This window comes from Octodon degus, unplaced genomic scaffold, assembly GCF_000260255.1.
Source record: "Octodon degus isolate 3935 unplaced genomic scaffold, OctDeg1.0 scaffold00224, whole genome shotgun sequence".
In the NCBI taxonomy this organism is placed as follows: Eukaryota; Metazoa; Chordata; class Mammalia; order Rodentia; family Octodontidae; genus Octodon; species Octodon degus.
The window spans coordinates 766,639-775,607 of NW_004524800.1; positions in this window are offsets into that span (position 1 = coordinate 766,639).

Here is an 8,969-nt window from a genome sequence, read left to right on the forward strand (position 1 = left end):
AAAAATTAATAAAAGGAAAGGAAGTATGCCAAATAATAAATGTAGAAGGAACCATACATGTTTTCTTGGTTGATTTTTGTTTTGTTTTGTTTTGTTTTCTTGGTACCAGGAATTGAACTCAGGACTTGTTACTGGTTGATGCATTGCAGTAACTTGAGGAATCTAAAAGTTTAATTAAATGACTCAGCAGGGAGTCAGGATTCTTACACTATAAACATCCTCATCCTGTGCCATAGAAAGGCTTGGACATTGTGTGAATTCTATACCTCCACTCCAGGGTAATCTGTTTAGAGGTTTGCTAGAAGCCACAGCTGCTACCCCTCACTTTGCTCTTTGCTGTTTTTTGTCTCCATGAACCGCTGCCCTCTCCATGTGCCACTCTGCCAAAGACAGCTGAAGACCAGTGAGATAGATGATTGAACTTAGTGCCTACTTTGGCAAACACAGGGCTCTTGGTTAGATCTCCAGCACCACATTCTGCACTGGTTCTGCCCTGGGTGAGCTGAGCCAGCCACCAAGTCCATCGTGGTGGCACATGCTTGTAATCCCAGAGATGTGGAGCCTGAAAACAGGAGGATCACTATAAGTCCAAGCTGCATAGTGAGACCCTGTAGAAAGAGAGAGAGAGAGAGAGAGAGAGAGAGAGAGAGAGAGAGAGAGAGGCATATGGACTGAAACCTCCACAACTATGACCTAAATAGACCTTTTCTTTCTTAATTTTGTCAGGTATTTTGTCCCAACAATGAAAAGGGTAACTGAGACAGGATCTCTCACTTGCCAGGCATTCACTGTGCTGCTGAGCTATATCTCGAGCCCAAATAATGGATTTTTTTAAAAAAGAAAACACAAGTTTGTAAATTTCAAGAAAATCAAGTGAGGAGAAGATAACCAATGACTCCCTTGTTATAAGGATGCAAAGTTCATTTTTGGATAACAATTTCAGAGGTTTTAGTTCGTGTTTGCTTATTCCTGTTGGTCTGAACCTATACTATGTTTATATATAATGGTGGGAGACTATGGCAAGTTTGGAAGCACTGAGACCTGTAAGAAGGCTATCGTAATAATCCAGATGAGAAATTATCGTTACTTTGGTCAATAAGGACATCACCATCTCATTTTCTGACAGGACAGGTGTCTTCTGGATATGTTGCTGTCTAATCATTGAAAAAATAACCAGTGTAGAGACAAAATGGCAAGAAGATGGGCTTTACAGGAACAGTTTATCATCCCATGGGATGACATAGCAATAATGCAATGATTTCCTCTGAATGAATTGGTCACTAGTTAATGTGGCTTTTCTTGAGCTATACTGTTGATGCACCATTCAAGAGGACTATCCATTAACAGGCATGTACGGTTCATTATGTGAGTAGTGGAAGGTATTAAACAAGAGACAGATATCTAACTTTAGGGAATGGTATGGTACACAGGTATTTACCAGTTCCAGAACACCTCATGTTATATGCTATAAAGGTTTCTATGATTATTCAGCATTAACTAGAAAAGCAGTGGCACTGTGGGCAGTTAGGATAGTATCTATTTTTATTTCCCTCCTACTTTTCCAGTGCTAGGGAAATTAAACATTGAATAAAGACAGGAATTAAGAATCCCCCAATTACACTTAGTTCCCCTTCCTAATAATGCTGCAAAGGCAAGGAAAGTATGATAAGTGAAGCCCATGCACATTCTTACTTTTCATTATGAGTCCTGGGGACACAAAGTTGGCAATTTCAGGAAGTAGGGATGTGTTTAGGAAAGGGGAGCAAAATTTAAATTTGCTTTAAAAATTGTTAAATTCATCATGGATTTGAAGCAATAGATTAAGATGTGGCAAAACTGGCCAGGGAAGTGGATGTAATAAGTTAATTGCAAAGTTTAAGCAACATGCAAAGAGCAGTTATCAAATGTCTGCACATGGATCTGATCAGACAGTAGTGTTATTTTCCGACTTCTCATAAGAACTTGAATGCATTTTTGATAGGATGACCTAGTCTTCTCAGCCAGAGGACTAAGAGATAAAAAAAGGGCAAGCAATATTGAGTATGAGGGTACTGTGTTCTATTTTTCTCAGTGATCTACTCACACTCTGCAGAGTATATTTCCTTTCCTGCTTTTAAGAAATGTGTACACTTACTGCCCTTTGTGCTTGTTTTATCCAATGCTTTATTCAGGTCATGAAGAATCTAGGAAACACCTATAGGAAGAGGCTCAAGTACACCTAAATCTGATAACATATTTGGCAGAATCAGCCAGGTATGACCCTTATCTCTGTCTCTCTCTGTATCTCTGTCCCTGTTGCTGTCACTGTTGCTGTTGCTCTTGCTCTCTCCAGCCTGTAGCCAGGTGAGTTTCGCTTCTTTCTGCCTCTCTGCCGATGAACGCTCCAATCTTCTAGTCCCTTTTCTCCGAGGACAGACTTTCATTCATTGGAGAGCTCAAATCCTTTTTGGTTATTGGGAGAGACAGGAAACTAGAGGGTGGTAAAAATTAATGAAAGCTGGGACTCAGGAGACTTTCTCATGGTGAAACAGTTTCTTACTATGTCTCCCTACATGGGAGAGGGAGGGCTCTCTATTTTTCCCACAAGTCCACCTCAAATTTATGTCCCCTTTTCTCATCTTCAGCCTCTGATTGCAGGTATGAGTCAGTAAAAGGCAGCCAGAAAGAACCTGAGGACTCAGTCTCAGAACATACCATTCAGGAATCGTGTGTATGACCTAGAGTTTAGTATACTTCTTTGTCATCATTTTTCTGTTCTCTACAATAATTTGTGCCACGTTTTCACATTTTGGGAAAATAACAACTGAGGTTTCCAGAGTAGCAGCTTACCCCAGTTTACTTGTATGCCCAAAGCCTCATTTGTACTTTTAAGATGTAAATGGCCTTTTGTCTCATTGTAGCATTAGTGAGTCATCTTCTCAGGGCCTTGTTTCATCCCAGTCCATGCTTTTGCCATATTTGTCAGTTATATCAGTCCCCAGTGTGAGTTGGTTGCATAGGTTCACAGTACTCATCAGCCATTTTGTTTAATCATGAGTTAGACACATGGTTCCTCCATTTTAATTCAAATGCAGGATCAGCCACATGGATTTTGCTGTTTGTCACCCATTTTAGTAAGTCTATATGTTGGCACATGGTTCTGCAATGATTGCTTACCACTTTTCTTTGCTTTTTATCTTTTCAGCTGGCCTCATTGTAACCAAGATAATTTATGTTCAAACATGAGTTTTATTGTCTCGAAATACCCCACTTGCTTACTAGGAAGAGATTGTCTAGCAACATTGGAGGAATTTCTTTAATTTTGACAAAGGCCAAAGTTGATTTTGCTCACTGGACTATGATAATGCATGCTACATAGACATCATTGAGATTAAATTACAAAATCTTATACTATTTTTAAAATATTTTAATGAGAAACTAATAGCAATGAGACAGTTTCACAACTTATTGCCAGCACATTTTCAATAATTAATACATTGCATATTGTTGTCTTCATGCTTATTCATTGTACAAGATGCAGACCTGATATCCTGTCTCAAACACTATTAGAACAAGCCTCTCTATTCATTGAATTAAGAGAATGGACCTGTATATCTATCCTAACTATTTTGCGTATACAGATACAAAATGCTCATTCATTTGTATCCCCATTTTTGGTTAGTTTTGTCAGAGAAGGGCATTCCATTGTCATTTAAATACTGTAGGCACATAATTCAGCAAAATATCCCTCCCATCCAGCCCAAGCTCAGGCATGGTGAGTGTGGGGGTGAGCTCCTGTGCTCCCCTGCACTGGTTGGATCTCCCCGGATCAAGCCCAGGCCAGCCTCTTGAGTGAGACGTTCCACCGTACTCTTGGGGACCCTTTCTGCTGCATTCTCTCAGGAACCCTCCACCCCTATACAAAATGACAAAGAGAAGGAGCAAAATGCAATCTCAGGCCCAGAGCCAACCCAGAACAAGTCCAGAGGACACTAACACAGAAGAAATTGGGAATCACACAGCTCAAATGTCTGAAACAATGGCATCTGAAGAAAAGAAACAACTGCAGAAAGGTATAGAGGAACTCAAATCAGAAATAACTTCTGAAATAAAAAAGAAATCTCTGAGTTAATTGCATCTGAAGTAAAGTATCAAATGCAAAAACTTCTAGAGGAAATCAGATCAGAAATACTCTCTGTAGTAAAAGAATTAATAACTGCTTCTCAAGAAGACACAGATGAAAAATAGAGATTAGAAAATCAACAGATTCATTGAATGAGCAATACAGGAAAGAAATGAAACAGAGCCAAAGAGATATAGAGGAACTTAAATTCTGAATCACAAGTTTGCAAAACTGTTTGAGTGAAAGTGAAGACAGAGTTTCAGATCTTGAAGACAACATTTCAGCTAGTGAAAAGGTGAGAAAATATCTCTAAAAAACAAGGATGCAGGAAAAAATAATTCATCACCTGCAAGATGATGCAAAGATGAACAATGTGAAACTAATAGTCTTATACTATTCTTAATCCTATTTGATGTCTATTGGCTGGAATATGAACCTTTCTTATGAAAAAGTGATTTTTTCCAGACCTGTGCAAGCATGCTCCTACATAAGCTTTAAAATGTATGGTTCACTGATGGAATTAGCTTTGTATAAAAATGAAAATGTGTGTTATGCAGTTGTCAGCTCATTAAAGCTAAACCTCTTTTCTCAGTGACCTCTGCTAAAAATTAACTAGAGTTCATAGCTCTTACTCAAACACTGACATTAGGAAAAGGTAAAAATCTAAATATCTGTATGTCCTAAATATGCTTTTTGGTGCTATATGACTGTATAGCAATCTGTAAAAAAGGAGGTTGTCAACTGATAAGAAGTCATCTACAAAGAAAGCACAAGCACAATTCTTTGAGGCAATTACTTTTCCCAAGCAGGTCACTTTTATTCTTTGCAACAGACACCAAAAAGGCATGCCTAAAATATCCAGAAAATCAAGACTGATAAGGAGGCAAGAAGGGAAAACTTACAGAATCTATCTTTATTTAAAGTTCCCGAGGAACCATTAAAAATAGCTTATACCCTCCAGGAGGTTGAAAGGGATACACACACATACACACACACACACACACACACACACACCCCACACCAAAACCTCAGGGACTTAGAGCATTTAGGTGGTCTCTTTCTTCTCATGTAAGTAACAAGATGTAGATATGTGTTTCAAGTCCAAATATTTTGTTTATTATCCATGCTCCTAACCATTGTATTCAATAGTGAAGTGGAATGAGAATTGTAGATTCTACTTCTGTTAAGCCATTTAATACTGGATTCATCATCTTTTGTTGGTCAGTTTCTCTAACATTAGTGTGTAGAAAATAAATTTTGTGTTATGCAACTGAATGCTCATGGGGAGAGAATAAGATGGTAAATGGATTATAATTATCAAAGTAAGATATATTATTTTATGATGTATGTGTTACATTATATTACAGAATGGAAGAGATGGCAGAAGAACAGATATAGAAAATAGAAAATTCTCTCTCTCTCTCTCTCTCTCTCTCTCTCTCTCTCTCTCTCTCTCTCTGCCTCTCTCTCTCTCTCGTTTTTAACTTTCCCAAAGCCTCCCTCAGAAGAATAGGTTTTTAAAAATTTACCTTCCTTTGTGAGAAAATTGTGCTAAGATAAATTAAATTCTGATGGCTCCACTATAGTTTCAGGTTTCATCACAGAAAGTGCCTTCCTCTTCAAGCCACTAACCAAAAGGACTTGAGGCACATTATAGTTTTATACAAGCTAGTTGAAGATAGACAATGACATAGAATTTGAGCATTGGGATGCTTCATGAATGTAACAACGGTCCTATTTCCTTTGGTTTTTTTCTAAAGAATAGTTATCTTTGAACTCCCATATTTGAATGGGTCCCAGGTCTCACTTTCTCCTTTCATACAGCTAATTGGGTCATAATTTGTCCACATTCATTTACAATTAGCGATCTGTTCTCTCTCAATAAAGGGTTGCTTGACATTTTTAAATGATTACATATAACAGGCCAACTCATCATTTAAGCATGGTCCCCCCAGAAAAGATTTCTTGTGTGTGTTGTTTTTTCTGCTTCCTAATTTTAGTCTGAGGGAATAAGAGTCAATGGTTCTCAGGTCCTTTGGGTTAGCAGTCTGAAGTGGAAAGCAATGCCTGTGATGAAGACAATCTCAAATTATGGTAGAGCTGTTGGAATTTCCCTTAACTGTGCCAATTTTTCTCAAAGAAGGCTCAGTTAGTTTTGTTCTGTTGTTCAGCTGGACAGTGTAGCCGTTATTAGCACTAGTCATGTTCCTTATAAATATGGATCATTTAGCAACAGGTGGCTCTCTCAGTTCAAAACCATCCCTCTCTATGAAGTAGTTCACACAGCATGCTCCAATATTGGTAGGCCAGGTTGTCATGGTTGTCTATAAATGGACAGAAGACACTAGGAAATAAATGCTCAGTCTGGGATAAACAACTCTCAATGTTAAGTTGGAATGAATTAATTATGTTTGTTTTATAATACCATACCCTCACTTTTGTATTTTTTTATTTCCTCACTCATTTGTAATTACCTTTCTCCTTTAGTGTAGTTTACTTGAATTCAGTTTTTTACATTTACATTTTAATGGTACAGTTGCTTACATGTGGTATAATTCTATGGCTGATTGGTTCTAAAATCCCGGTACTCATTGCAATCAACGTTATTTCATTTTTACGTTTTTTTTTTTTTTTTGTGCAGGGTCTCACACAATCAACATTATTTTTTCCTTCTATTTTGGGATCATTTTCCTCACTTCTGTATTATGTTCTTTGAAATTTTCGTCAGTGAATATCTGTTTAGTTGAATATGTCTTTAACTTTCTTCCCTTTTTAAGACTGTTTAATATACATATTGTTGTGTTATTTTTTGGCTTGCTTTATTACTGTTGTATAGCCCACAGTCCATCTATTTTTATTTTTGTGTATCTGCACATACTGCCTTTTTTCATCAGATAGCTGATAAGACTTTTTCATTTTTGCTAATTTGATATTTCTTTATTAGAAGACTTTGTGTGTATTTCTTTGTGTGTTAAATTTGTTACATTTCCCATATCTGATGATTTATTTATGCAATAATTCTGAAATATTCATAGCTAATATCTCTTTGAATGTTGCCTCTCTTCTATTCTTTTTCTTTCTATAACTAGAGAAGTTGTGTATTAGATGTCCTTGCTGCATCTTCTGTTTCTTAAATTTTTACATTTTCCATCTTTTGTTTCTGCTTCATTTTTTAATTGTTTTCTTTCCAGTTTACTAAATTATCTTTTGCTATCTCTATCTTTTTGACACTGTCAATTTATTAATTTATAATTTAATTATATTGTTATTTCTTGAAGGTCTTTTGGGTCTTTCTAGATATTTAAAAAAGCTCTTGTGCCGGGGAGATGGCTTAGTGGAATAAGCACTTCCTTGGCAAGTGCAAGGGCCTGAGTTCAATCCCTGGTTCTGAAAAAAAAAAAAAAAAGAAAAAAAAATCTCTCATGCACTTAAAAATTAATTTTGTTGGTACATTTTACATACAAATAATGATCACATTCATCATAGGGAATTTGTACCTGTGCATAATATATTTTTCTTCTTCTTTTCCAATCAAGTCCCCTCCTTTAAACTACTCTTCCCTGCCTTCTTTACAAAAGTTTATTTGTTATTTTTTTCTATTCTCTTCCAACACTTACTCTTCCCCTGTCTTTTCCTTTATTCCCTTTCCCATTTGACCATTTTGTTCCTATTTAACAATATCTATTATATACTCTTCTATTGATATTTCCTTAAATTTAAACTTTATTTTCTATTTTATATTTGAAAAGCCCAATTTCTAAATATTCTCTCTGTGTGTGTAATTTTGCAGTGTTTGTAGATGTGTATGTGTGAGCATGTATGCAAGTTGGCTTTTCATTATGATGATTTGTTTTCTTAAGTTTGTGTAATTTTGATTATGGGTCCACATTGAATGGAATTTGATTTATGAGAATTTCTAACACATATGCTCAAGGTAATTTCTTCCAGAGAATATTTTAACTAGTTTTAGTCAAACACTTAGGCTTTCTATTAAACGAGTAGTGTGGAAAATAAGTATTTGAATAGGCTTTTGACAGTTTAGATATACTATAGACCCGGTTCCACAAAAAAAAAAAAAGTTGTACTATAGATTCATACCTCAAGTCAATGGAAAGGCTTTCTTTTGTTAGATTTTCAAGGAAAGAAATCTCAGCCAGACCTGACTCCAGGTTTATGTAAATGTTGCAAAAGGAAGGAATCCTTGCTATTTTCCTTTTGTAGGTGAGATTTCTTCCATTTTACTGTTTTGCAGAAGTTATAATACTTTTTAGTCTTGACATCATTCAAGAGTGACCTCTCAGACTTCTAGCTTTGAGAATTCTAATTTTGATCTTCATCTTTGCCATGTTGTGTAACTATCAAAACAAAATTTAATCAGTATATGTCCTCACAGTAGCAGAGACATAAGTGTTTTTGTAAAATTTCTTTAGTGAAAAAGGTTCTGAAGATTCCTTTACTTTCTCTTTAGTTCATGGAAAAACATTCATTTTAAACTGGTACTGTAATTTTGAACAAGAAAGTTATTTTTTAAAAGATGAAGTACTAATTTTATAAATGAGCATATAAGCCAGTATTGTGAAATCTGTAATACTCATTCAGTGAGGTATGCGAATGAACCTAACATCTCCTTTGCTTCTAGGCAACCAAAATTAATCTAGGAACAGATACAAATAATTAGAATATTCTTAAGAAGCTACATGATAGAATAATGAATCAGAATTGAAAGGCCAAGGGAAATTTGCTGTGGATTAAAGTCAACTTCTTAGAAAAACTAGCTTTTAGTTAGAGGATGCTTCTATCTTGTAGAGGCAACTTGAAAACATCATATCATAGGGATATATGTGTGCCGATGTTTATAGCGGCACAA